This window comes from Falco naumanni, chromosome 5 (genome assembly GCF_017639655.2).
Source record: "Falco naumanni isolate bFalNau1 chromosome 5, bFalNau1.pat, whole genome shotgun sequence".
In the NCBI taxonomy this organism is placed as follows: Eukaryota; Metazoa; Chordata; class Aves; order Falconiformes; family Falconidae; genus Falco; species Falco naumanni.
The window spans coordinates 72,226,252-72,253,419 of NC_054058.1; the positions used below are offsets into that span (position 1 = coordinate 72,226,252).

General features: G+C 40.5%; 1 protein-coding gene across 3 annotated transcripts in view; it reads left to right on the plus strand.

Annotated features, from left to right (window-relative positions):
- Window positions 1-27,168, plus strand: part of PPP6R2 (protein phosphatase 6 regulatory subunit 2) — a 120,854-nt gene that overhangs the window by 19,326 nt on the left and 74,360 nt on the right. For all 3 annotated transcript variants that reach the window (XM_040595181.1, XM_040595178.1, XM_040595180.1), the window contains one exon: window positions 11,287-11,419. The gene's annotated coding sequence lies outside the window, so the exon portion shown is untranslated. The remainder of the gene's footprint in view (window positions 1-11,286; window positions 11,420-27,168) is intronic.

Genomic DNA, 27,168 nt, shown 5'->3' on the forward strand with positions numbered 1-27,168 from the left:
TGGCATGCAAATAGTCATCAGGATAATTGGGAAGCTCCTTTCTAAAAAATCATTAAGTTGGTGTTAAGTGGTAGTACACATCAGGAGCCTTGCTTGCAATATCACTAATTCCAGAAAGAACATTGCTTTTGCCACATGCACAGCTGACATACCTTAGAAGTAAGATTTCTGGAAAGAGCATGTTTCTCTTTTCCCCTGTTTGCAACTTTATTTCTGTGCATATTCTTTATGGATTTTTGTTATTTCGGTACCTTGCATGTATCTTACACAGGATCATCTGTTCAGATGGCATCCTAAAATGCTTATATAGAAGTAAGAAAGACATTCTTCCATTTTTCTGTTCAGTTCTTAGCAATAAAAGCAAGTAAGAACAGGGATGATATTCTAGAGGTGTAAACAGTGTGGCATGTTTTTTTACTCTGAGTTTTTGACTTTCTTTTGCAGGAATGCCATTCACCACAGTTCATTAGAGTAGTAACTTGAAGCACTTTTCAAGACAGTGCTCGTCGTTTCATGGGGTGTCCAGTGAGGCTTATCTCCTTTCATTTGCAGGTTTGGTCGCTAAATTACTATGTGCTGGACCCTGTAAATGCACTTCTGGGAAAGAGTGAAGAATCTTGAAAACTGGTGATATGCTTGGGGTTCCCAGGTGTAGCTGTATTGCTAGCATGTTGAACGGTTGTCAGATCTGGTGTAAGGAGGTGGAGGTTGTATGTTTTTTGTAAGCCCAGCCGTGAGTCTTTTAAGACTGGGGAAGTTAAGTTGAGCAGTCTTCATAGTTCAGTTGTTTGGTGGTTGTTTATGAATTCAGTGCTGAGTTAGGATGTTCAGATTGCATTGTCTGTGGGTAAGTATAGAAAAATGACGTGACTGTAGTTTGTTGTCCATGCATTTGATTAGGCTTGGTGTCTTGTTAGACTTCTGTAGGAGTTTGTGCCTTTTTGGCACAGTCTTTTGAGAATGCTTGGTGATGTCCTGGGCACTAAATTCATTAGAGCAGCTCCCAGCCTGAGGTGTTTACTGCCTTGCTGGATTTTTTCTGCCTCCTTGGCACCTTAGGCTGGCACGCCAAGGGCTTAGGTGAGCAGTGGTGCTCACAAGGGAAGAGATGGTGTAGTGTGAATTCAGAGATTGGCTTCAGCTGTTGTAGAGCTGTAATTCAGAAGGCTTGTTTTAGTTGGGGCAAGTACTGGATACAGGATTAAATTATTTCTCATGTGTCTTTTTCCTCTCACTGTGACAAATGTAAGGCGTTGCATGTGCTATTGAACGAATAAATGGGAACCACTGACAGCTCTGTTTTTATTTTTGCAAATGACGGGATGGGTGAAAATAGAGGACAAGAGACCCTGACCTCTCCTGGCAGCAAGGCCTGAAGTGTGGGAGAAGCATGAGAAATTATGACAAAAAGAAAATGGTGGAATGTACAGAAGCTTCAGTATTTCCAGGTTCTGACGGAGTTATTATAGACTGCCTAGTGTGCCATGTTTTCACTGAAGTTGACTCTTTTTGTGCCTTGAGTCAGGAGAATGGTAAGTTTTAGGTAGTGTTTTTATACATTTATGTGTCTTCTAGAAATACATGTCAGCCTTGGGCTCCATGTGATACTTCTATTTTTTTTTCTAGCGAGGGATTTTGTAGTTGCTGACAGTTTTCATTCTGTCCCCACATCCCCTACACATAGCCTGTGCATGGGTTATTTTGTCACAATGTACCTGAAAAGTTTAACGAGGTTGTTTTTTAGCATTGCAGAATTTGAGCAAATGTTAGTATTCTAATTCACTGAGGATTTTGTATATTAAAAATAAAAAATACAATTCTGACTAGAATGAGTTTAATCTGCTTACTTTTCTTTATCACCTATAATGCTGGCACAGTGGTAGTGACTGTACTTAACTGTGGATGGAGGTTTGTTGTTATTTTACCTGAACTTTCTTTGGTCTCTCCGAGCAGCAGCAAAGCTGAGTGCAAGGGGGAGGAGGCTGGTGGTTTAGCAGGAGCAGCAGTGAATGGGCTATGGTTTTCTAGAACAAGAACTTGGATAAACAAGGATGATTATTTAGTGTCTTGTGCCTATTTTGATATAAACTGGGTCCAGGGTGATGGCTTTCTGTCTCCCTTCTCCAGTAGTCACAGGAGGAAGACTTTTCAGGTGTGTCTGCAGACTTTGTGGTGTATGACTTGAGACATTTATAGTGTGCTCTGCATTTTGGAGGGTGTTTAGCTAACTCTTCTGGAAAGTTGGGCCCTTTTTAGGCAACTTAAGTTGTGCAGTCAAAAAATCTTAATAACCCGAATTATCAAATTTCTGGGGAAGATCTTGGTGATAAAAATAGTGAAAATGTAAATTCTTGTGAGGTAACAGCATGGTGTTATGTATTAAACTGGCAACTTTCCTCAGCTTGTTTAGTTACTGAGTGGCTTGACAGATTCTTAAAATGGATTATAGCTGATTTAAAGTATCAGCTTGGGAGTGTGAAAGAGCAGTATGCTGCATTGGCAGGGGAAGAAAAATTGGTTGAAATGACACTGTCCCCTGCCTTGTGAATCACTGGGCTTCAGTGTGACACTTCTGTTATTAATGCTAGGTAAGAAACAGTAGGATGCTTTTTGGGAGCCTTCCATACCTCTGCAAGTGATTTATTGTAGACTTCAGCTTCTTTCCAGCCAGCACATCTGACAATAAAACACTGTCCTTGATTTCTTCCTCTGCCACAGCTCTGGTGTCTTCTGGCAGTTTGGCATTTTATTGCCATAAATAACTGCACTAGATAATCTTCAGCTTACTTTTAGTTATCTGGTTATGCCAGACCTTGTGAATGGGGCCTTCTGCAGTCTTTATTGTCTAACTCAAAAAACCATAATGACTTCATGTTCATCCTGAGTTGTACTTAACAGTTTTGAAGAGATTTTGTGCAGGTTCTGTCACGGTAACATGCTGGTTTTGTGGGTGGGTCAGCTTCTGTGAAAGACATCTGCAGTGCTTGGCCAAAAGTTTAAAATAGTAACTGGTCTCGGTTACTTCTATAATTACCAGTATCATTTCGTGTATCTCATGATTTGCATATCATTTTGCAAATGTCCAGATGGAGAAGGAAATAAATATGCAGGCACTCTGAACTTGAATTTGTAATGGCTGTTTTTTAAACTGATATTTGCTGTTAAGTGTGTGTGTAAAGTCTGATAAATGAATTGCAGAGGCTGGGAGCAGATATCGGTAGAGGGGAGCAGGCTGTCTGCTCCTGCAGTTAGGATAGAAAATTAATTCCAGGGAGAGTGGAAAAAGGCAAATATTCTGTAGTCTCTTTGAATGAGAGGGTATATACCCACACTAATTATTTAAAGAAGTTCTTCTGTTCTTATATGAAAAATACAACAATATTAAAATGTTAATCTGAGATTGAACTCGTTACTGACTCTTTAAATGGTATTTCGTACCCTTTATGTGACTGAATGACTGTGATAAAGTAGCTGAGATTGGACTCTAGACAGTACTGTTTCTGCAGAAATACTGTTGATACTGAAAATTATCCTAAAGCTTAAGGGGCTGATCAAACCTAAGATTACTATTCTGCTCTCTGTGGGAAATATTAAAACCAAACCAGATCTTTGCATGAGAGACCAAGTAGTAACTCAAACAGTAACGAAGAGTTTGAGAGACATGTGGAAATACAGGCCCCTTGGATCTTACGCTGTAAGTTTGTAGCCTGTGAAAATGCAGGAAGATGCAACTGGCCTTGTTTCATCTTGTTCCAAAACAGCCATCAATTACTTCAAATTCAGCAAGGACAGCATTTAGTCTTTAGTGAGAGGTGAAGCTTTGTTGCAGAATGTACATCACTTAAAAAGGATGGTAGCTCAGTTTGGTTTTGTCCATGAATAAAATTTTGTTTCTTTGGTGTTGGCTTTTTTAAAATTTCAGCAATTTATATAAAACTTTTAAGTGCTCTGAAAATGTGCAGGGAGCCAAACTCTCTTCTGAAAATGATGTGAAGTGACAATGGAAGTTGGAACAAGATTTTTAGTAGGGCCTGTAGGGATAGAATGAGAGGGAATGGCTGTAAACTAAAAGAGGGCTGATTTAGATTAGATTTTAGGAAGAAATTCTTTACTGTGAGGGTGGTGAGGCGCTGGCACAGGTTACCCAGAGAAGCTGTGGCTGCCCCATCTCTGGAAGTGTTCCAGGCCAGGTTGGATGGGGCTTGGAGCAACCTGGTCTAGTGGAAGGTGTCCCTGTCCCTGGCAGGGGGTTGGAACTAGATGGTCTTTAAATGTGCCTTCCAATCCAACCCATTTCATGATTCTGTGATTCCCTGTAACTTTGTTTACAGCATAGTTTCTGAAAAAATACCTGTTTGTAATGTTGAGTGTATACTAATAAATGTCAGAAGCATCCATGAACTGCGCAGTGGTCCCTCTAAGCTGTTGTATTTATTTGCTGTTATAACTAGTGACTATGAGAATATTTAACTTCCCATATTATGGTTGAGTTTCAGAAGAGTTGATGAATGGATTTTTATTTATTTTATTTTTTTGTGGGAAATGAAGACGTGGAAAAGACCAAACATCATCTAAGTGATCTTGGGGCTGCATGTAGGTTAGCAGCAGAATGCAGGATTTTGTGCATTACAATTGGTCAAGAATATCTGGAGTAACAGTCTTGGTCATTTGATGTTTGGCTTAACTTTGCAGTTCTAGCTGAGGATTAGTGTGGCACCCGTGCTCAGCAGCACACTTTCTGGGATTCTTTTCCTTAGTGCCTATGAATTAATTTCCAAATAAGATATCAATGCTAGGTGCGAGGCCACAGCTTTGTCAAGCTGTCTTGATGCCCAAGTGCCTGTGGAGCAATGCAGATGCTAGAGCTGACAGCAACTTGTTGAAGACCCAAGGATAAATTATTGTGGTTTGTGGAGGGTGAACTCTTGACTGCTTTCTAGAAGACATACAAAGTATTCTGATTTTTCAACCATCTTTTGGAATAATAAATAAGCTTTTTTATTATTCTCTTTGGTAGTTTTACAGCTGTTACACCTTTTATACCTGAATTCCTGGCAGTGTTGTCTTGAGAGCAGTAGGGTTAGGAAAAAGTTGGTGATCTCAAAAAAGCCCAACTTCAGAAATTTGATGCAAGTGTTGATTGTATAAAACCCCGTGAATGGGCATAGGACTGTCTTAAATAGTTCTTACATTTGTCACTTGTTGCACCAGAGGGGAAAAGACGGAAGGGATGACTGCTTCATGCTGGGCTTTTTCTTTTCCTTTGCATTATGATAATTTTTTGTGTGACAGCTCTTAAAGTAGGTAGGAAGTGGCTGAATGAATTCCAAAATATAATGCAAGCGGTGATAAAATTGGCTGGAGAATTGTTGGTGGCTGATACTGTTTTTAAGTAAGCTATGTGTTCCTTTGTTGAACTCTCTAATTGCAATGGAGATACCCTGTAGACATGTTTTTTTCACTCTGTTTGGATAACTAAAACACTAACTTTACTAATAAAGTCTTTAGGGACATTATAGCTTATATAAAAGGTTGAATTTAGTTTATCTATCTTGGTATTTCTGATCAATCATATGAAAGTAACTAAAGCAGTGGGAAGACTTTAAACTTCTTCAAAAATAGCTACTTTTTATATAGTATTAACAAAACATGCATCCTTTTTTTCATATGCTTACATTGTGCTGCTGGCTACTGTGAGGTGCTGCTGGTACATAAGGGGAAGGCAAGAGTCTTGCTTCTCTCTTGCTGTGCCCAAGCCATCAGAAGAGCTAGCCATAGATGCTCTTTTGTAAGAGTTAAGTATACCTTTTGATTATTTTTATCTAGGAATTCTCATTCTCCTCATTATTTTCCTCTCCAGATATATTTTCCAGATAAACAACCCTCCTCTGCTAGTATTTAATAGAAATGTTTATGTGGATTCATTGCAGGGAAGCCTCTGGAAGAGGAAGAGGTATTCCAGCCTCTGGGTGCCTTGGTGTGGTTTGGTCACCTCTTCCTGTGTCCTCCCAAAGAGGACTAGCCTAAGGAGAGCTCTCTGCTTACCGACAGCTTCCTTACGTGTGCTCTGTTTTTAATGTCTTGATTTTTTTAAGCAGAGGAGCACTGCAAGAAGCATCCAAGCTCTCCTGGTGCCCATGGTGCTGTCTTGCTTGGATTCAGGCTGACTTCTGGAGGCTCGCAGGGTTGAGTCTGAATCGACCTTCTCCAGCAGAGATGTCAGGAAGGCAGTCCTTTCTGTGTAGTGCCTATTCTGTCTTGGTTTTCCATTGTTATATGTGTTACCTTGGCACATGCTACCCAAAGTAATAGAAGGGTACATATAATAGATTGTGCAGATCCTTCAGCAAGTATTTTTTTTAGGTGGAAATTTCCTGAAGAGGCTCAGGAGGTAGTTGAGAAGCTGAGATATTTTTAACAGTTTTTCATGACTTGCTAAAATGTAAATGCTCTTTCAAAGGTATCGGAGAGGTTTATATAGTGGATTTTAGGCTGCTTGTTAATGAGCTTTTCTTAGTTATCTGAGTGGATTCCATAAAAAGGCTGTGGAATATCTCTTGAAACCCCGCTGTCTTAAGGACCACAAGGAGAAGCAGTGATAGGGAAGATAGGCTCTATTCACAGGATGTTTGAAGAAAAACGTATGGAAAAGCTGCAGTACACTTTAGTTTCATAGTGGCTTGGAACTAAACTGTATATGAACTGATCTTTCACTCTTGATTGATACTTTAATTTGTTAATATGTTTGGAAGCATGTCTTTCTATATGAAAGACACAGCTATTTTTAGTTATTTTGGATATTTGGAAACAAATGCTGTCTAATGAAAGGAGCTGTAAATGAGCAGTCTCTTGAATTCCTTTAGATTTTGCTCATACTAAACTTTGGGCAAGTTACGTGGGCATTTTGCCAGTGTTCTTTCATAAAGTGAAAGTGGTTCAATTTTTTTCTGCCTTGTTGGTTCCAACAACTGTTCAAAAGGTTTGGCTGGCGTGTGACTGCTTTGAAGCTGGAAATCATTAAGAAATGCTAAACAGTAGATTTATCAGCCTCTCATTCTTTGTATAACAACTTCACCGGTTGCTTGCATACCTAAGAGTAATCTGTTTTTTCAGGGATATGTGATTACAAGACAGGTAATGATGACAAAGTAATGACACCATGTGGTGCCATGAAATGCTGGGCTCATCAGGGTGATGGTACTGTGCAGGTACGTATTAGTCAGTGGTGCTGAGCCCTTGGAGGCTCTTCAGCACAGTGCCGTGTCTTTCCAGTGCCACAATGTGAAAGTAGGCTCTGTGCTGTGCCTGGGAATGAGGATGCAGGGGAGCCCAGGGGTTACTAGCACATGTCAGGCTGGATCTGTTTATGTCCAGTCTCAGGTAGTGATGTGTAGCACATATGAAAAACTTCTCTTGGTGGAATTGAAAGCTAAATTAAAAGAACAAGACAACTTCTTCCAAGCCCAAACCCCACCATGAATTGAAATATTCCCCACTTGACCCTCTCCCCCTAAGCAGCTACTCAACAGCAGCAACTGAGCAGCTGGCTTGTTCTGTACATTATGAGGACTTCAGTTTGTTCTTTCACAGGGTTTCCATCTGCATCTTTGAGCAGATGAGTCCAAAACTTCATTACCCGTTTAAAGCAGAGATCTATAGAACTTTACAAAACTCTTTAGCTTTTATGGCATGGCAGTGAATTCTTTTGATTAGATTGTCATTCACAATAATCAGTTTCCTATTGATTGTTTTTAGGCATGTTGCCTTACCAGTGAGAAGTTTGCAGTGAAAGTAATTTGGAATGTGTGTGCTGGAGGCCTGGAGAACAGGAGCAGGTCTAGCACAGTGGCATCTACAACCATTTGATTTCCAAAGAATCAAAAATGTGCTGTTGGGGTAAGGAAGGTAGTCAGCTTGAATTTAGCCTGATTCAGAGCTGTATCTCCCCAAATGGAAAAGCTGTGTCCTACTGTTGGATTACAGTGGCATTAACCCATGTTTGAGTGTTTCTGTGAAGTGATGTGGTTTTCCCAAATATGAGAGCTCCTGTGACACCAGTAAGACTTGGGCTGGTTCTGCTTTTCTGAGGCCACACGTGCTCAGTTGTTTTATTGTGGAGCCTAAGAATGCTTCTGTCTCCATACAGAAGCATTTTTAAAAGAATGTGCTACTAGCTGTGCATTCACCTTGCTAAGGCAGTATCTGTACTGTAGGGAGTCGTGGCATACTCTGTTTTGAGTATATTCTAGAATTCATAGCCTAAGTTAGGTTACATTTCCACTGAAGTATGTGAGTATAGGGAGTGTGTTTGATCTACTGGATTTATTCTCTCTGCCCTGTTTTTGGAACTCACTGGACATACCAGTAGTTGTTTTGAAGTGGATAATTTCTTCTATAAGAATTGAGACACTTTGTGTTTGACACCATAGAAACCTGTGTGTGGTTTGACCTAAACTTATATGGGTATACTATTTTTGAACAAATTTTTGAACATGTATGTGTATGTAGCTGGCTGACGTGCGATGAGTTGAGCAAAAAATTTAAAATCGGTAGGAGAGAAGGTAAAAAATATAAACCAACTATTGTGCTTTCTTTCAAATTGGTTGTCGGATAAAATAAAGTACATGTCTTGGAAGAGAATAAGGCTGGAATCTCAGCAGTATGTGTTCAGAATGTAAGAAAGTAATTAAGCACATTATCCAAATCTTTCAGCTGTGTTGAAATGTAGTAGACCCCCTTGTCCTACTGCTTTTACCTGGAAATCTATTAATTATTTCAATTCAAAAAAATAATTGAAGAAAAGTGGAGGTAAATGTAGCATAAAAACTAAAGATGACAGATCTGTGAGGTTGATGTCAGTCACTTCAAATGTTAGAGATTAAATCCTTCCTCTTGTTTCAAGTTAGTAAGGCAGTGTCACGTGGGCTTGCTCCTACTGTTCTGTAGTCTGGGAAGGGCATTTCAGTAAGGTTGACTTGATTGTGTCCTTAAGAAACACCGCTGTGAAGTGCACTTTTGGTAAGAACGAGATGGGTACTTGCTCCTGTTCTGTGTGGGTCTTGTGTGTGGACTTTGTGTTAAAGCGTGGAGGGAGCAAAGGATGCTGTATGTGGATTGGCTTGCTGTTCTGCTGACCACCTACACATAGATTATGTAAACTTGTGAACACCCGCCTGACTTTTGGGCTCAGTAAATCCAACAGGACTGCTTGTGTTGGGATTTAAGCACAAGTAACAGATTTGGGGCTGAAGTAACACTGTGTAACTTGTGGAGCTGTGCAGTGAAGTATGGTTTAGCGTGACCACAAGTGCAACAAACAAAAAGTGTCAGAATGGTGCAGATGTTCTGAATGTCCATAATAAAGTAGTTTCTAAATAGTAATTGCACTCTACCAGACTTAAATTAATTACTCAGAATTTGTTTTCTCACCCTTTGCTTTTAAGGAGAAATATAGCAGATATTCACAACTACAAATTAATCCCTCAAATAGTTTGACTCTTTTTGTAGAATCAAAAAGCGTAGCTTTTTCTCAAGCTCTATTAAGAGTGTTCTTGCTGTGTTCTAAATACATCTGAGTTGTACAGTCACTTTTTTGGAAAACAATTCAGTCTGTTTTCAGAGCAGTACTTTAGTTGTTGAGCCTCAGGTTAGGATTTTAAATCTATGCTTTATGTTTAATAATGTTTAAAAGACTTTGTAGGAGAAATGCTGGGGAAAAAAGAAACCATCAAATTTACATACCTTAAATATGCACAATAAAATAGTGAACACTGTTCATTCAAATTGATTACTTTGGTTTTGGGTGAATATTGTACATGCGGTTAAAGAATTACTGTTAAGAAGATGAGAAAATACATTGTTCTTTCTGCTAGTGCTTGTCTATGTTATGTTGTCATGCCTTCTCTGGGTTCTGATGTGGAGGTTTGCAAGACTGTTTGGACATGTAGGGTATTTGCCCTAATAATTCACCCTCATAATAGTGATTTGATATGAACTATTCACTCTAGTAATAGGGTGATTTCCCCCCTCTACTCCACTCTGGTGAGACCCCACCTGCAGTGCTGAATCCAACTCTGGGGCCTCCAGCATAAGGACATGGACCTGTTGGAGTGAGTCCACAGGAGGCCAGAGATTGATCAGGGGACTGGAGCACCTCTCCTAGGCAGACAGGCTGGTAGGGCTGGGGCTGTTCAGCCTGGAGAAGAGAAGGCTCCGGGGAGACCTTACAGCGGCCTTCCAGTACCTAAAGGGGCTGACAGGAAAGCTGCAGAGGGACTTTTTACAGGGGCCTGTAGTGATAGGACAAGGGGGAATGGCTTTAAGCTGAAAGAGGGCAGGTTTAGATTAGATCTAAGGAAGAAATTCTTTACTGTGAGGGTGGTGAGGCACTGGCACAGGCTGCCCAGAGAAGCTGTGGCTGCCCCATCCCTGGAAGTGTCCAAGGCCAGGTTGGATGGGGCTGGGAGCAACCTGGTCTAGTGGAAGGTGTCCCTGCCCCTGGCAGGGGGGCTGGAACTACATGGTCCTTTCCAACCCACTCCATTATACAATTCTGTAATGTGAGTGTACTCTTTTTATTGTGATAGTGTGGGAATGTTATAATTCGATGTAGGGACTGACTGCTGTCATTTTCTATTTGGTAACAACACCCCCCACCCCCCCACACCCAGTACAAAAGGAATACTTGGGTTTGGAGAGAGGCTTGGTCAGTTGTGGGGAGGAGCTCGGCAGGCTAAGCCAAGATTAGTTCTCTTGCCTGCTTCCTTTCTGTGAATCACCTTCTGAAACCACTATGAACTCTCTTCTGGAGGCGAGTGCCTGGCTGTCTCTGTAGAGGTGATGGGGGCCCCAGACTGAATGTGAAATACTTGTATTGTTGCTGCAATTATTCTTGGAACAAGTGAAAATGACCGTTAGGTTTCCTTGACAACCTATAAGTTTCTTTTGAAGTGATGTCAAGAAAACAAGCATGTTCTTGAATGAGGTACAAGTCTCACAGCTGAGTGGAGGGCTCTGAAGCAAAGGGGCTGTTAACCCCTGCTAGTCACAGCCTGGAATGAAGGTTTGTGTTTGCCCCATGCTGCAGAAGCTGGGGGTAACTGAAAAGAGTATGTCTGACATGGCTGTGGTGATGGCTTCTCAAAGAGCGTTAGTCACCTGCGGTCTTCTGCAAATTTTTCTTCTGGCTGAAAGGTTGTGTGGAAGTTTCCTTAGGGGGGGGAAAAAAAAGTATCTTTGGCCCTCAGTTACCTTTGGTTAATAGTAACTTTTTAAAATATTTTTCAGGATAGGAAGCTTGAGAAGGAATTCACACTGGATGAAAATAATTTTCTGAAGCTGGGTATATTCCAGGAACTGTAACCCAAATGTTTCTCTGTCCGTGGGGAAGATTTCATATTTGAAATAACTTCTACTGAAGGTAGGTGCATCTGCCTTTCCTTATTAAGCTCAGTAATGGCACCATGCTTTATAATGCTGTATTATGTATTCTGGTGTTTGCTGGTGAGTTTGTTCTTGATATTTAATATCTGGAGTTGTTTGAGAGGGAACTGTAGTGTCACTGGAATGGTACTGCTGATGAGATTGAGGTTATGTACAGTCAGGAATCTCAGTTCTTCTGCTGGTATTGAGTCTGCAGTCTAGTCATGGTATGTTGGTCAAATTACTCCCTAAACCAGGTTTAACTGGTAAGTGCTTCTCAAAACTTGAGCTCTAATTTCATGTGCATAATTGATGGAAAGAAGATGGGAATATTTTTTTTTTCCTAGTGGCTATCTATACTTTTGGGAACTGCTTGTTGCTGTTCTCCAGAATTAACAATATGGAAATGACATGTATTATGTTTTGTCATTGGAATAGTGAAAGTGAACAGGCCATGATTACTCACAGGTTTTTGTGAGGTGAGAAATTGGAAGCATCCAAGAAAATCATCAAGCAGGCAGTTTAAAGCACACAAGAGGAGTTGCCCTTTCATGCAGCATGTAATTACATTGGGGATTCACTGCCTTAGGATTTTTTGGAGATGGACTGCTTGCCTGGGGAAGCACTGCAATCCTTTGTGGTGCCAGCAGTGGAGCTGGCTGACATGGTCATTTTCCTGTTGGTAATTCAGTTAGGAAAAGCTTTCTTAATGCTATAAAGGCAAGAGGTTTTACATAAAGAAAGGCTTCCCGGGGAAATAGGTTATGAATTAAAGGCATTCTGAAAACTCCTAAAAGAAAGAGGAGACCCTAAGTTTTGTTGCAGGAAAGTGCAGGATTTAGGTGAGCTGTAAATAAAGATGCTACTGCTGATGGAATTGGTTATATTTATATTGCATGTCTGACTTGATGGCTTGAAACTGGTGAAGATTCAGACTAGACATAAGGAAGAAATATTTTACTCTGAGGGTGGTGAAACACAGTTTGTCCAGAGAGGGGTGGTGGATGTCCCATACCTGGAAACATTCGAGGTCAGGCTGGACAGGGCTCTGAGCAACCTGGTCTAGTTGAAGATGCCCCTGCTCACTGCAGGGAGTTGGACTAGGTGGCCTTTAAAGTCTCTTCCAACCCAAACCATTTTATGGCTGTGAAAATAGATGAAAGCTGTCTAGGCACTAGAGCATGTGGATGGTACCCAGACATTCAGTCATCTATGCCAGGGAAATATATAGAAACAAAAAACCAAGCAGCTGGAATTAAGTGTAGCCCAGTGTGGCAAATTACAGTCATGCTTGAGGTCTGGCTGGCTCAGGAGCCTCCAATACCTGCTGCTGCTAACAATGTACTTGGGAGAAGTTTAGAACAGTATAAATGTAGGATTGACTCTGCCACTTTCTGACAGTCACCCAAGTTAATGACTCTTGAGAAACAGCAGTAGCTGTAAAACATTTGAGGGTCTTTTATTAACCTGGTTTTTACGAACTGGTGTAGGCAGCTGAGTTTTTGAGCTCAGTTGAGCTTTTGGACTCCATAACCATCCACAGGGTTTCTTTTTCCCATGCAGAATGTACTTAGTGTCTCATTCTGCCCGCTGGCTACTCAGTAACTTTGTGAGGTCCCGGTTCTTGGGTTTATAGGAAGCTGTAAATAACAGTCTATTCACTTTCTTAATACCATTCATACCTTTCTCTGTATCTATTGTTTTTTTGAGCTGTAGTCATGTATCAAGTAAAATTTTATGCATCTTTCATTAGAAGCTGCACTGTTTCATGTTCTGCTCGATCTTTAAGGGAAGCTAATCAAACCAGCTGTACTTGTTTGAGTTCTTCTGTCTCCTCTTGAGAGAAGCAAACCAGACCAGCACTCCAGGTGCAAACACACAATAGGCAGATGATGTCATGCCTTCTGTTTACTTGCTTATTCTTTTTTGTAATAACTTTTGATGTTAATTTTACCTCTTTGACTGCTGCTCTCTATTGAGGTCCTTGAAACAGTGGTTCCAAGATAATTTCCAAATGGTTGTAACAAACAGGAGCTGTCATATTTGTATGTTAAAATGTCACGCTTCTTGAAAAAGATTGCTGTGCATCACAGAAGAGGGCTGGTCGGTTGCTTTGTCCTCACTGTGGCACTTGGGTCAGGCGAAGCCCTCTAGAAAGAGGGGAGATGGCTCCTTCTGGGATTGTCTGAGCATACTTGGGGGAAGAAGTTCCCAGAATGTGGGGGGATGGGCCACGCAACAGAGTGTGAGTGTGTGAAAGTTCAGCAGGAAAGAAACTTATGGTGCAGGAGAATGTGGGATACGTCTTGGGTGAGCAAGTGGCAGGTGGACAGCCTAGCTTCAGAACTGGTGGAGAATGAGAGACTTCCTGAGGATCCAGGGGACACTGCAGATATTGACTGGTCCCAGAAAGCTCCTGGGTTAGACTGAACTAACTGCAGAGGAAAGGATTCACAAGCTCTGGAACATAGTGGATGGGACAAATTGCTTATCCCTTGCTTGTCCTCTTGTCAAAAAGACAGATTCACCTGAAGTGATGCTGTTGCTGCTCAAATACCTGTTGGTGATGTTTATAAACCCTACAAGTATTTATTTTCCTAGTGTGTCCATAATAAAGATTTGGGCACTTCCAGCTGAAAGTGCTGGATGGCCACAGGTCCCTGACCAGAGTAATGTTAATTGAATTAGTGGTTGTTGTTTAGTCGTGGGTTTTCGCCCGTGATTAGTACTTCTGTCAGCACTGAGTTAAATCTGCCATTTCATTGTCTGGCTTTTTATTAACATGAAATAATTTTGCAGCTGTTTATCACAGCTTTGGTGGGTTTAAGTTAAATAATCTTTCTGTTGCCATTAAATGTTGCAACCTTGCTATTCTTTCTATTAATCTTGAGATTACTTAGAAATACATTGAGCAGACCCGTTTCTTGTGGGACCCTACTTGCTGTCTTTTTCTTTCTTTTTTTTAACTTGCTTTTGATTTATTTCTTACGTTTTAACTAGCTGATTCCCAAAATACAGTGAGCTTTTCTTTCAAGTTGTTTGGAGAAGCTTGTGCAAAATACTCCTGTGGGAATTCAGATGAATGATCATCGATTGTACTGTCCTTGTCCTTTTCTATGTTTTCATTGTGGGTTTTTAAAATTGCGTAACAGTTTGCTTAAAAAGCTAGTTTTAGGCTTCAAGTTCACCAGGTTAAGTAAAGTGATACTTTATTCCCTGCACGTAGTTGTTCAGTAGCTGTGTTTTAAAGGTGCAGAGCTCTTGGGTTAATGCCATCTAGTCCTGGTGATTTTACCATCTGACTTGCAGGTGTGTTCTATAACTATCTCAGATACTGCAATTTAAGAGAATTATCTAGATTTTTTTTCTTCTGCTCTGTGTAGCAAAGCTTAAAAATATTTATGTCTATAGAGGAAATAAAGGAGATTCTGTATTAAAACTTAGTGAAAAAATCATGCTCATGTAATAATAATTAAAATTCATATCAGGAATCCATGCCTGTCAAAACTAAAGAGACAGACTTAATTAAGTGGAACCTAGGAAGACTCTTCAGCTGTAATGTAGCTGATGAAGTTATGTTTGTCCTTCATATTTTTATAACAGAAAGTATGTTACAGGAAAGTCAGAAATATTAAAAAATACTTACTTTTTGGAAACAAGTAGGATAATGTACTTCTCTCAGCATTTCCATGTGTTTCCACTTAGTAACTAAGTGGAAAATGTTAAATGTTTAACTTTGTCAGGAGTGGGCTTAAATAGGCTTACATTTAAAAAAAAATATCAGTAAATCTTGGTAATTTCCTCCCAGTTTCCAGAAGGAGTTGCCTGTGATGATTGCTGGCCTTCCATGTTCATTTTTACTGGTCTTGGAGTGGTGAGAGCATTCTAAAAGGTTGGAAAATGCTGTGGACTTCTTGTATGTGTGCCCATATTCAGTAAAGCTCAGGGTAGCCTTTGGAAACTACAGAACTGACTACAGTAATACTCCTGGGCAAAATAACACAAATGTAAAATTCAGATAATAGAGTAAGACAAAAATTCACCCAGAGTTTTAGGGGAAGTAGTAGATGCAGTGTGTTTTGGTAGTGGTTGTTTTGGGTTTTTTTGTTGGTGGCAGTCAAAGAAGCATTGCAAGATGCTGTAAGTTTTGTGATGTGTAGAACTACTACTAGTCTTTCAGTCAGTGAATTTCAATCACCTATTATTTTTGCAGAGGCCTTTGGACCTTTCCTAGAAAAAGGGGAGGCCATTGTACCAAACTTAATGGCACTTGGATGAAGGCTATAAAAAGACACCCTTTATCTGCCCCCAACAGAATTGTTAAATCCAGGCCACAAATTGAAAATCACTGGTAAGTGGAAGGATGAGATGAAGTGAGACCAAAGGGGTGCAGCAGTCATTACAAGCCTTGCAGAGGAGAAAAGAGAATTATGGGGTTCTGCTTGTATAAGGAGTAAGACAAAAAATAGCAATTTGAAACATGCATAGTAAGGCGAAATAATTTTTTAAATTTATGTTGTTAATCATCTATCCCAGATGCAGTGTGCAGTCAGGGGTTGCCTTGTGTGGTGTTCTGCTTCTTGATTGAAGCCTCTGCATACCTTCTAAATATTAAAAAATTCCTGCAGTGTCTTGTTGGCAAATAGCAGGTGTTTGAGTGACAGTTTAATTCTACATGTATCAAATTTAGAAATGTTCTCTGTAAAGCAGTTAATCTTAAGAAATGGCAGCATATCGTTACAGAAAACTTGTTTCCTTAAATCATTATGGTTTTTCCTTTCATAACATACTCCAAAGTTCCTCATATTATTTCTGAACTCTGAAGGGCTTTGAGATGTCCACCTGAAAAAGCAGAAGATCTTTCTTGTTTACTGTTGACATAGATGACCTAAATTAAAGTACTAAGACCTGAGATGTAGCAGGCAACAGGGGAAAAGGTATTTTTCATACCTGTGTGTTTGGGCCTCATCTGGATTAAAACCTGAATGTACCAGTGCTTTAGTGCAGTAGTACAAGTACCTAATATATACAGTTAATTCATTTTAATAATAAAATGGAAAGATTGTAATATTTAACTTTTTCAGAAAAATGTAGGAAATACTTCATTTACCTGTTCTTGTACAGAATTACAAGACTAGCGAGCTTTGCCTCCTCAGAGTTGTGTATATTACATTTCTTGCACACAAAAGAGGAGGAGGAGGAGGAAGGGATTGATCTGAATAAACTGAAGAGAGCAAATGTTGCTGTGACAAAATCTGTCCTTCCCCAGCTCACACAGGTGAGCACTGTTAGAGACTAGGTTTTAAGATTAGTTTAAAAAAAGTTGCAACAACTAATTTACTTACTGTTTAAAAATCTAAGACAAGAAACACCTATTTGTTCTCCATCTGCTTAGTAGCCTAGGTTGGGGTTTTTGTGGTTTGTTTTTTGTTTTTTTTTTTTCTTTAACACTACCCAGAACAAGGGTGGTCGCTCTTCCCTGTGTCTGGAAAGCACCTGCCTTTCTTAAAAGTTGTTCACTGTCATAAATGAAAAATATCCAGTCTTCTATATAAAAATGTTATGAACCTGATGTGTTTCTTACGGTGAATAGTAATATGAAATTTGTCCTTTTGTTTTCTTTTTAATGATGCAATTTGTCAGAGCTTGCTGCTGGTGGCAGCCTTCAGTGAAATGGCTTGTTCCTTCAATGTGATCAAGCACACCCAGCTTTCTAAAAGCCTTATTTTTGCAACTCCAAGCAAGAACAGAAGAAAGCTAGCAAATTGGAGGACTAAATTGTGAATTTTATTTTGACACTAAAGGTGATTGTCATAGGACAGCAAGGCACGTGATGAGTTGTAAAGCTCTTTCTCCATACTGCTTGTTTTGCTGTCTGTAGTTTGTTCCTGCCAAGACCAAGTTATCAGTCCCTCCTCTTTTGCTCAGTAGCTGTCTTTCAATAAAAGTTTTCTAGCACTCTGTGATATTACAGTGTTAAAGGTGCAAAGGGCAGTGAAAGTGCTATTTATGCATAAAGATTTAAAATATACCTAGATTATTTTGAGTGTAAATCAAAATGTGATCTTGAGGAAGCTGTTTGGTGAACTTGTTGCCCAGGTAAAGCTACCTGTCAACTGTGCTGATGTGATTGAATTAACTGCTTGAAAATAAGCAACTTGGATCTTCTATTTTACATCTATAAAAACCCCGAATTAAAAGTTAAGTGTGAACAACAGTGACTCTTTGATGTAATTTGGAGACAATTGGAAGGTGTTAAAGGTCAGTACCACTAATTGCTTCAGAGCTGATGAAAGCACTTGGGGGAATTAAGGCTTCAAGTCCCTTATAGACTGGTATGAACGGCATGTCTGGCTGGTTGGGAGGCAGAATTGCTTGATGGCCTTCTATCAGCTCCTTCAGCATTACCCTGATCTGTATTGCTATGAAGATGTTTCATCCCCACAGACTGAGCAATCCATATAAAACCCAGTTGGGCTGGCAAGCCTGTGGAGCAGTCCAGGCTCCTGCTGCAATGGGGAGATCTCTAGTCTCTAGCTGCTGCGTTTGCTAGATGTAAGCAGGTTTGTGGTGTTTCTTGCTGTGTTTTCCACTGTTGAAGAAAACTTGCAGACTGGACAAATGTCATTATAGCAGTTATAATGAGTACATTTAATCCCCTCCCCCGCCCCCCCCAGTATAGGAGCTAGAAACAACTGTAAAAGAAAAGTAGCAGGAGTTATCTTGAGCAGCAAGAATGTGAACCTTGACCCTAACATGTTTATCCTCATGTTCTCATACTCCGATTTAGCTCTTTTTTTTACTTGTTAAGGAAGGAAAGTGAAACTCGAGAAGCGGTGTAACAGGGATTGTTTTCAATATCAACGTGGCTGTGAGCAGCCTCTTGGTATCTCAGACAAATTCTGCCATGGCTACAAATAAAGGCAGGCCGGTGGTGGAGGATAACAGCTTGATGAAGAAATACCCAGTAATGGAAAGCTTATTTTAAGCTGTTCACGGCTGTTAATCTTTATAACATGCTTGTGCAACTCAGGACTTCCCCAGTTTTACAAAATTGGAAATTAAATGTAGGGAGAATAAGGGAATCATGGTAGATGGCAGGAACAATCTTTTTGTGGTATGAGGTTAGGTGAAAGAATGACAGCTAAATAGTTGAATATGGTTAGTATAATCATTTTGAATGATAAATATTTAGTTATGATCCAAAAAGCACTTAGGTCTCCATTCCCTTCCTTGAGTTCATCCAAAGAACTTACCCATCATCTTCAAGAAAAAGTTGTCACTTTTACCGAATGCTCCTTTTGGTTTGCATTCTTTTGCTTTAGGTAAGTTTTATAAAGGTACTATTTTAGTGTAGAGATCCGATTAAAACAAGACTGAAGCTTAACTTGTAACTTCTTATGTATAGAAAAAGCTATAATATAGCTTTTTCTTTCACATTTCTTGAAACTTACCTTACAGAGCAACTTTCTCTTAATTAATCTGCTATATGCAGCTTGAAGTTTTTAACTTATCCTGCTCCTTAAGAAATACATAAGGATTGTATATGTTAAACAATTTTAACCTAAAGCAGTGATTTTAATGTAATCACTGTAGTCAGGTAAGACTGTTTACTACACTCTAGCTGTGTGATGAATATTGTCTTTACACTTTTACTTTGTTCTGCTTTTAATAGTTTTTCAGAATTGTCCGGTGTTGCTTGAACAGTTTGTTTGCCATGCCATGTGTGTGAGAGATGGTATGGAGAAAGTGAATGTGAGGCAGTTGTGTTTTATAACTCAGCATGGGTGGGAAGAATGATACGTATTCATAGGCGTATTCATAGGCATATTCATAGGATGTATTTGCTGATAATTACCAAGCATGAGATTTCAGGTGTGACGTAAAATTATCTGTGTAGATATGATGACAGAAGGTTGAGGCAGTTTCCCCAGAAAAAGATTGTTCTTGCCTTGCTTTCCAGCGTTCAGGTCCTGTACTTCTGGGAGGGGGCTGTTCTCATTGAAGATTGGCATAGTGCATTGCTTCCTGCATTGATAAGGCACCTCAGTGCTATTTTAGGTGTTCTTTCAGGTGCTGCTTTGCTGTTTCTGAGAGGATCCAAGGTATGAAGAAATCCTGACCAAAGAAGTTAGTGTATTTCAAGAAAATTGTAAAAGCCTCTTCATTTCCAGAAAGGAGAGGTAGTCATTAGCCAGAAGCTGATGTTGGAAGCTGAGGCTTGGCCTCTGTTTAGCTGCTTGCCTACTGAGTTAATAAAAGCTCCCCTTTCCTTCTCAGCCCTATATTGAGGTAGGAAAACAGAAAATGCATCAGTGTGCCTGGAAACCAAAGCCCCACTTTCTGAACTGATGCAAAGAAGTGGTTGTTTCAAAGTAGTGTAAACAAACACTTTGCAAAATGATAGTTGGGGAATTCTTGACAGTACGTGAAGATGCTTTCAACACTGAAGATGCATTCTTGAAGCAGTGGTAAAGGTTACATTAAAAGTCTGCCCCAAACTTTTATATAATGACAACTTGTGGGGGAAAAAATGGGCCTTCTTCATTTGAGAAACTTTTCCCTCTTGCATAGCTTCAGAATGGAAAGCTCTTTCAAAATACAAACTTCTGTACTTCAATTAATGTCAGAATAGGCTCTTTCATCATCGAGATCTAAGGAAAAGCAGTTTGTTGAAATACAGCAGTTAGAAGGATTTTGTTCCTAATAAAAATACTTAGAAAATCCAATTCCTATCATCCCTTTAGCACTCCGTGTTAGGTGGCTGCTTCTAACACTCCTGTATTTGGCCTTGTTACTTACTGTTACGTCCCTGAAACTCTCAGCACATTGGAGTTTCATTGTAGTATACTCTAATGTTTTTCTTGACATAAATAACTGTAAATACATGTAAGAAGGTTTATGAAGGGCAGTAGTATCTGCTAATTGACCGTAAATGATTTGGTATATGTTGATATAGCAGACTTAGAAACCTTAGAGAAATGTTTCTCCATACTGCTTTGTGATGTCTCGTAGTGTTCAGTCTGTTGTCTCCTGACTTCTCTGGGTTTTATGGAAAGTATCAGTCAATCATTGCTTGAGATCTGAAGCCCAGTGTCGTCTTCACTTAGGGATGAAGGTCAAATAGTTTAGCAGTTACAGTTAGAGAGGGATAGAAGTAGGACAGGATGGTGACAGAGATTCAGTATCTGTTGACGAAGCAGTTACTGTGTTTCTGTTTTGTCAACTATTACTTGTGCCAGGAAGGTGTATGGGAGGTTAGTGGTTATCAGGGAAAAAGCAGCAGGAGAAATGATGCAACTGTATGAATATACTATATCGATTTTTTGATCAGAAATGTCAATAACAGGTCTTGTTAGAATCTGCTAGAGCTGTACAGCAAGCCTTGCCTTGAGTGGGGACCTAATTAAAAGTAAATAAATTTTGAGTCCTCTTAGCAGACTTAATGCTTCTTAGTTGTTTTGTATCTGAAGACCTGAAACTATCCATGAGATGACACCACATCAGTAAGGTATAAGGCCAAAAAAGAAAAAAAAGTGTGTGTTCTTTGGAGAAGAGAGGCATTTATCAGCTTTTCTGCAGATGTACATTTTAAAGTAAGTGCACTTGGCTAAACTGGTCTTTCAGATCTGAGCACCACAACGCACTATAAGATACTGCAGAAGCATGGGAAGAAAGCTCAAAGCTGCTGGAGGGATGGCTAGTTGTGCTTACCTCCTCTGTAGGGCTCCCTCCCCTTGCTGCTGTACATGTATAGGTGGCTTGGATGTAGTAGCTTGTTGGATGTTGAACATGGTCATGATACTCTTATTGGTAGGTTTTTGGGGATACCAAGAGGCCATTGACGGCCTACTATTCTGAGGACTGGTACCTCCTCAACAAGAATGAAGAAATGAATGCAGAAAGCAGTTTACACTTAAAGAACAAAAAGACCAAGCTGAGCTCTGTAAGAAGATTCAGCAATTCTGCAAGAGGAAACCATGCAGACTGCAAGATTATTCAGCATAGGTAGGATGTTTCTTCTCCTCCTCTGACCAGCACATAGTGCCTTAGTTATTGGGGAAGAGGCAGGGTCCTGGAGAGGGCCTCTTCTGTTTCTGTCCTCATTCAGTTATAGCTGTGCACCATCAGCTTTGATAAGGACCAAGCTGCTTGTGGTGGACAGAGTATGCTTCACTTCCTAACCTTTTATTACCTACACGGGTCTGTTCAATGCTACCATTTGCAAAGCTTTTGAACTAGGGAGTAAAACATGCCTTTCTGCTTCTGCGAGCCCTCCCATTCATGCTGTGTGAAAAGGCCTGAGAGAGCACTGCTTTGTTAGGTTATTCAGAAGTCGCATTAAGCACCCCCACCAGAGCCTAGAACTAGAGATCAGAACTCTGTTTAAAGCTTAATATTGGGAAATGGTTAAAGCTGGCAGTTAGCATCCATTTCTCTGTGCTCTTTTGTCCTGGAAATCTGCAAATTTTTTATTTTTTGCCATCAGATGCCTAAGATGCCCCTGACTTGATTTCCTGGGTTTGTTTTTTTTATTGGGGTGTACAATGCCATAAATTGCTAGAGAAAATAGGATACTCTTTCATATTCCTGTGTCTTCCTCCCATTTCTTCTTCTGTACAGTTACCTTGTATTCCTTGACTTTATTAGTGATTGCTAGTGTTTAATATTTTAGTATTTAGAAGTTCCTCAAGTTTAATTAGGTGTCTTGAAGACAGCATAAACAGGAAACAGCACTGAATCTTTGTAAGTCATGTATTGCAAGAAGAAATTGTATTTACCGTTTATTGGGTGCATAATACTCAGCAAGTCTAACTGGTTTTGGTCTTTCTCAGCTCATTTCCTGTTATTCAGGGGAGACATGGAGAAGGCTGAGGTACTCAAGTTTTTTTTCTGCCTCAATTTGCAATGGTAATCACTCCTCCTGCATCTCTCAAGCCCCTGAACCTCAAGGCAGTCCCTCCCATCACAAGTGAAGATCAGGTTCAAGGTGACCCGAGGAAACTGAACATACATAAGTTTGTGGGACCTGGTGCAGTTCAGCCCTGGGTCTTCAGGGAATTGGCTGATGTAGTTGCCAAGCCACTTTCAATCATACTTGAAAAGTGGTGTCAGTCAGGTGAAGTCCCCAGTGACTGGAAAAAGGGAGACATCACACTCATTTTTAAAAGGGGTAAAAAGGGAACTGCCAACCAGTCAGCCTCATCTCCGTGCCTGATAAGATGACCAAATGGATCCTCCTGGAAGACATTGAAACATATGGAAGACAGGGAGGTGATTTGAGACAGCCAACATAACTTCACGAAGGTCAAATTGTGTCTAACTAATCTAGTGGCCTTCTATAATGAAGTGACTGCATCAGTGGACAAGGGAAGAGCTACAGATGTCATCTACCTAGACTTCTGTAAGGCCTTTGTTACGGTCCCTGACAACATTCTGGCCAGCTAATTGAAGAGATGCAGGTTGTGGATGGACTGTTAGATGGGTAAGAAGTTGACTGGATGGTCATGTCCAGAGAGTTACAGTCAGTGGCTCAGTGTCCAAGTGGAAATCTGTAACAAGCGGTGTCCCTCAGGGGTCCATACTGGGACTGATAATATTTAATATCTTCATCACTGACAGTGGGATTGAGTACACCCTCAGCACGTTTGCAGATGACATTAAGCAGAGTTAATGGAGTTGATTTGCTAAAGGAAAGGGATGTCATTGAGAGGGACCTTTACAGGCTTCAGGAGTGGTCCCATGTGAACATCATGAAGTTCAGCAAAAGGCCAGGTGCAAGGTCCTGCACCTGGGTTGGAGCAACCCCAGTATCATTACAGAGTGGGGGATGAATGGATTGAGAGCAGAAGTGTAGAGGGGGATTGGGGAGTGCTGGCGGATGAAAAATTGGACGGGAGTCAGCAGTGTACTCTGGCAGCCCAGAAAACCAACTATACCCTGGGCTGCATCAAAAGTAGTGTGGCCAGCAGGCTGAGGGAGGTGATACTCCCCCTCTGGTGATGAGACCCCACGTACAGTACTACATCCAGCTCTGTGGTCCCCATTACAAGACAGACGTGGGCCTGTTAGAGCAAGTCCAGAGGAGGCCACAAAGATGATCAGAGGACTGGAGCATCTCTCCTAGGAAGATAGGCTTCTAGGAGAAGTTGGGGTTCTTCAGCCTGAAGAGAAGGCTCCAGGAAGACCTCATTGTGGCCTTTCGATATCTAAAGGGGGCTTTTATGAGCCTCTTATGCCTCTTATGAGAGAGGCTTTTTACCAGGGCCTGTAGTGACAAGACGAGGGGCAGTGGTTTTAAACTGAAAGAGGGCAGGTCTGTGTTGTACATAGGAAATTCTTTACTGTGAGGGTGGTGAGGCAGCGGCACAGGCTGCCCAGAGAAGCTGTGGCTGCCCCATCCCTGGAAGCATTCAAAGCTAGGCTGTATGGGGCTTGGAGCAACCTGGCCTAGTGGAAGGTGCCCCTGGAGTTTAGACCAGATGATCTTTAAAAGTCCTTTCCAACCCAAACCATTCTGTGACTATGAATTTGTTAGTGCTAGGAGCTGCTTATTCAGGCTTTGTTGTACTTCTCAGCTGCCACAGGTACTGTAGTTCAGACCCCATACATGCGTACTGTTTCTCTTGTGTCTGACTTCTGGCCTTCCAGGACCGTTCATCTGGCTCCTGTAGGTTGTGACTCATTCTGTTGGTTCTTTAGGTGGGGTAAGTGTCTCTGTGGGGTTTTTGTGTATGGTACTTTTCTTCTTTCAGGCTTGTGGAGATGTTAGGTGGATTACAAAACCTCACTTGGTTGCCTGGACACTTGCTTTGTCCTAACTGTTGGTTTCAATATGCCCTGAACAATCATTTCCATATCTTACTTGCTGCAATTTACTGAGTAGCCTGTAAGAGCACTGTAGCTAAAAGAGATTTTTTTGACTGGAGTGAGGGTGAAGAAGAGTTTCATGTTGTTGCATGTGCTTTGGGCAACATGATGGGAGAGGCCCTACTGCAGGGTGGCATCCCCTTCCCAGCTGTACCCAGTCCCAGCATGCTGGGAATTGCATCAGTGTCTTCCAGAAGCCCAGCTCTGTCAGCGAGGACTGGGAGAGGCTGAAACTCCTCAGCAATTCTTCTCAACCTTTGTTTTAAGAAGGTTGGAAAGAGGATCTGCCTGCTCTGTGCTGAGAGAAGAGCTGTCTTGCTTTCCTAAGGACCAGTTTATCAGTGTCTCCTATAGATTAGACTACAGGTTTTCCTATAGATGTATTAAAAGTTTTGAAAAACTATAGAATTGACAGATTTACAGTGGGTTTAAATTTGAAGAGTGAGATTTACGTGTGTATTCCACATATATGTATGGAATATATATGTATTTGGGTTAACTGTGCACCCAAACATTCTTAATTTAAGACCTTTTATGCCAGCTTTTCACTCAGTGAATTTGTAACTAAGCATAGTTAGTTAAAAATATCTGAAGAACAGTTTGTAATGAACACACTATACAGCCAAACAGCATTACTGTCACAGCAGTGTCATGTAGGTTGAACATTCAGATGTCTGTTCCCAACTCAGAAATTCAGTTTCTTGAGTGCATTTTCAGTAGCTGAATGGACAGATGCAGAAGCTCTTGCTTGTGGCTGTAATGTAATTTAAAAGTTAACCTTTTAAATTTATTTTAATATATTGTTGATTTAAACAGCTCAAATTAGAAAATGCTTTTCTCTCTGCCACCTCTCCCGCTAGTTTTTGAGGGGAGAAACTAGTTCCCAAAAGATTGGAATCAACCTAAACTTAAGTGAATGGCAGTTTGGAAGATTGTTAGGAAATGGCAGTGGATAGGCATGGTGGAGATCTGGGTAAGCTTTTGTTTTGGACAGCTTACCTGCACTTTTGCCCTCAGAAACTGAGCTTGGACTGTCACAAATAAAGCCTATAGCCTTGATATTCATAGGTAGCTTTACAAGAAACATGATGCTCAAGGTTTGGCTAGAAGTGGTTGATGCCTTATGTTTAAAAGGAACTTGATAAGTATAAAGGGGTCTTCTGGACGTGATGTTTGATCAGGATCTCAGTTCTGTTTCTGCTGGGATTGGGACCATGTACTTCTCCATAATGTGTATGTGAGCTCTGTCTCAACGTGCTGGAAGTCCAAAGCCAGCAAGTATGTGGGGTGTACAGGAAGACTGCAGGAAGACAAAGGTGTAAGGAGACTGTACTTTGGATGGCCTGATAGTTCATAGTTTAAATGTTCCCTTCATTATCTAGTATTGCAACACCACTACATTCGAACAGGGCTTCATCCCATCAGCAGCTCTGTGTCACAAGAGGCAAACATGCAATGGTTTTCTTGATTTCTGCTAAATCTCTGTGATAGAGACATTAAAAGAAAGAATTATGTTGACATGGAAAAAAGCTCTCTGAAATTGAAGTTATCTGTGACAAATTTTGAAGCACTGAGTGGAGCTCTAATTTGTTACCAAATATGTTGTGTAACGGAGCTATTCCAAGAAAAAATAGCCTTAATTTCATAAGGTAATCCTTCTTTTAGAGATCCTTAGACACTTACATGCACAAGTGAAGAATCCTTGAACTGAGGTAGGGCAGAAAATGCATGTCAATAATTTAATTGGTAAAAATGAAAAATCAGTGTTCCTTTTAATATGTTTCATTTGGTAGTTCTTCAGTTGGAGGTTCAGTATGAAAGCTGCGCTGCAAAGTTGTAATTGAAAAATTTGGGTCTTCAGCCTTTTAAATTGCCCTGCTGTGGTAACTAGAAAGCTGTGTCTCGCTTCTTCAGTAAACCTTCCTGGAGGAAAAACTTTTGTTTTCTGTTTGTTTTTTAAAAAGGATAATCTCAAAATTCTGTCTTGGATATAGTTATGTAAGCAGTGGAACCGGCAAAAGATCAGGCGTGGTAACGTTTTTGGATGCTGGAAAAAGCAAAATGAATGGTTGGAGCAAGTGTTCTGCTGCTGCGGAAATAGCAATGTGGGTTAGGTTAAAAAAAGCACTGTGATCCTGTTGTATAAAATCACATGCTTATATACAGATAATCTGGGAATGTAGCACACTGACATCTCTCATCCAGTGTACTTCATTTTGTCAAATGTGTTTTAGCTTAATGATATTATTGCAGAGAATGTTTATCTTGCTTGAGCTATGCTTATTGCCTTTGTCAATGGGCAATAACAGTTACTCTCATTATCTTTCACGTTAATGATTGTTTATTTCTTGAAACAGTCTTTGATCCCCAAAGCCTGCAACATGGTGCCATTTCTTTGTGGTCCCTCATTGCATTTGATCTTCTGTGTAACATACAGACCTGGGAGTCGACCATCTCTTCCTGCACAGGGCTCCTTCCTCTTTTCCTTTTGTTAGACCTCTGTATGCGTAGCAGAGCCATGGGGTTTCAGTGAGGATGAGACAGTGTCTGGGGAAGAACTTAGTTTGAAACACTGTATGGGAGCCAGAAATGAAAGGCAGTACACAGATTCTCAGATAGTTAAATGACTCTAGCTGCTTTTTGAAGTACAAACATCTCCTGATGAGGAAGTGAAGCTATCTTGTACTCTCTGAAGATACTGCAAGCGTTACAGGGGAAGAATGAAGATTACTCCTTATTTGCTCCCTGTAGGGAACAGTAAAAGATGCAACGTTGAGAAATAAAACCAAGAGCAGTAATTTAAATTGTGCCAAACTAATCTGAGCTCTTTCTTTGGCAACAGATACTCTAGATAAAAGAAATTCAGTAAATCTTGTT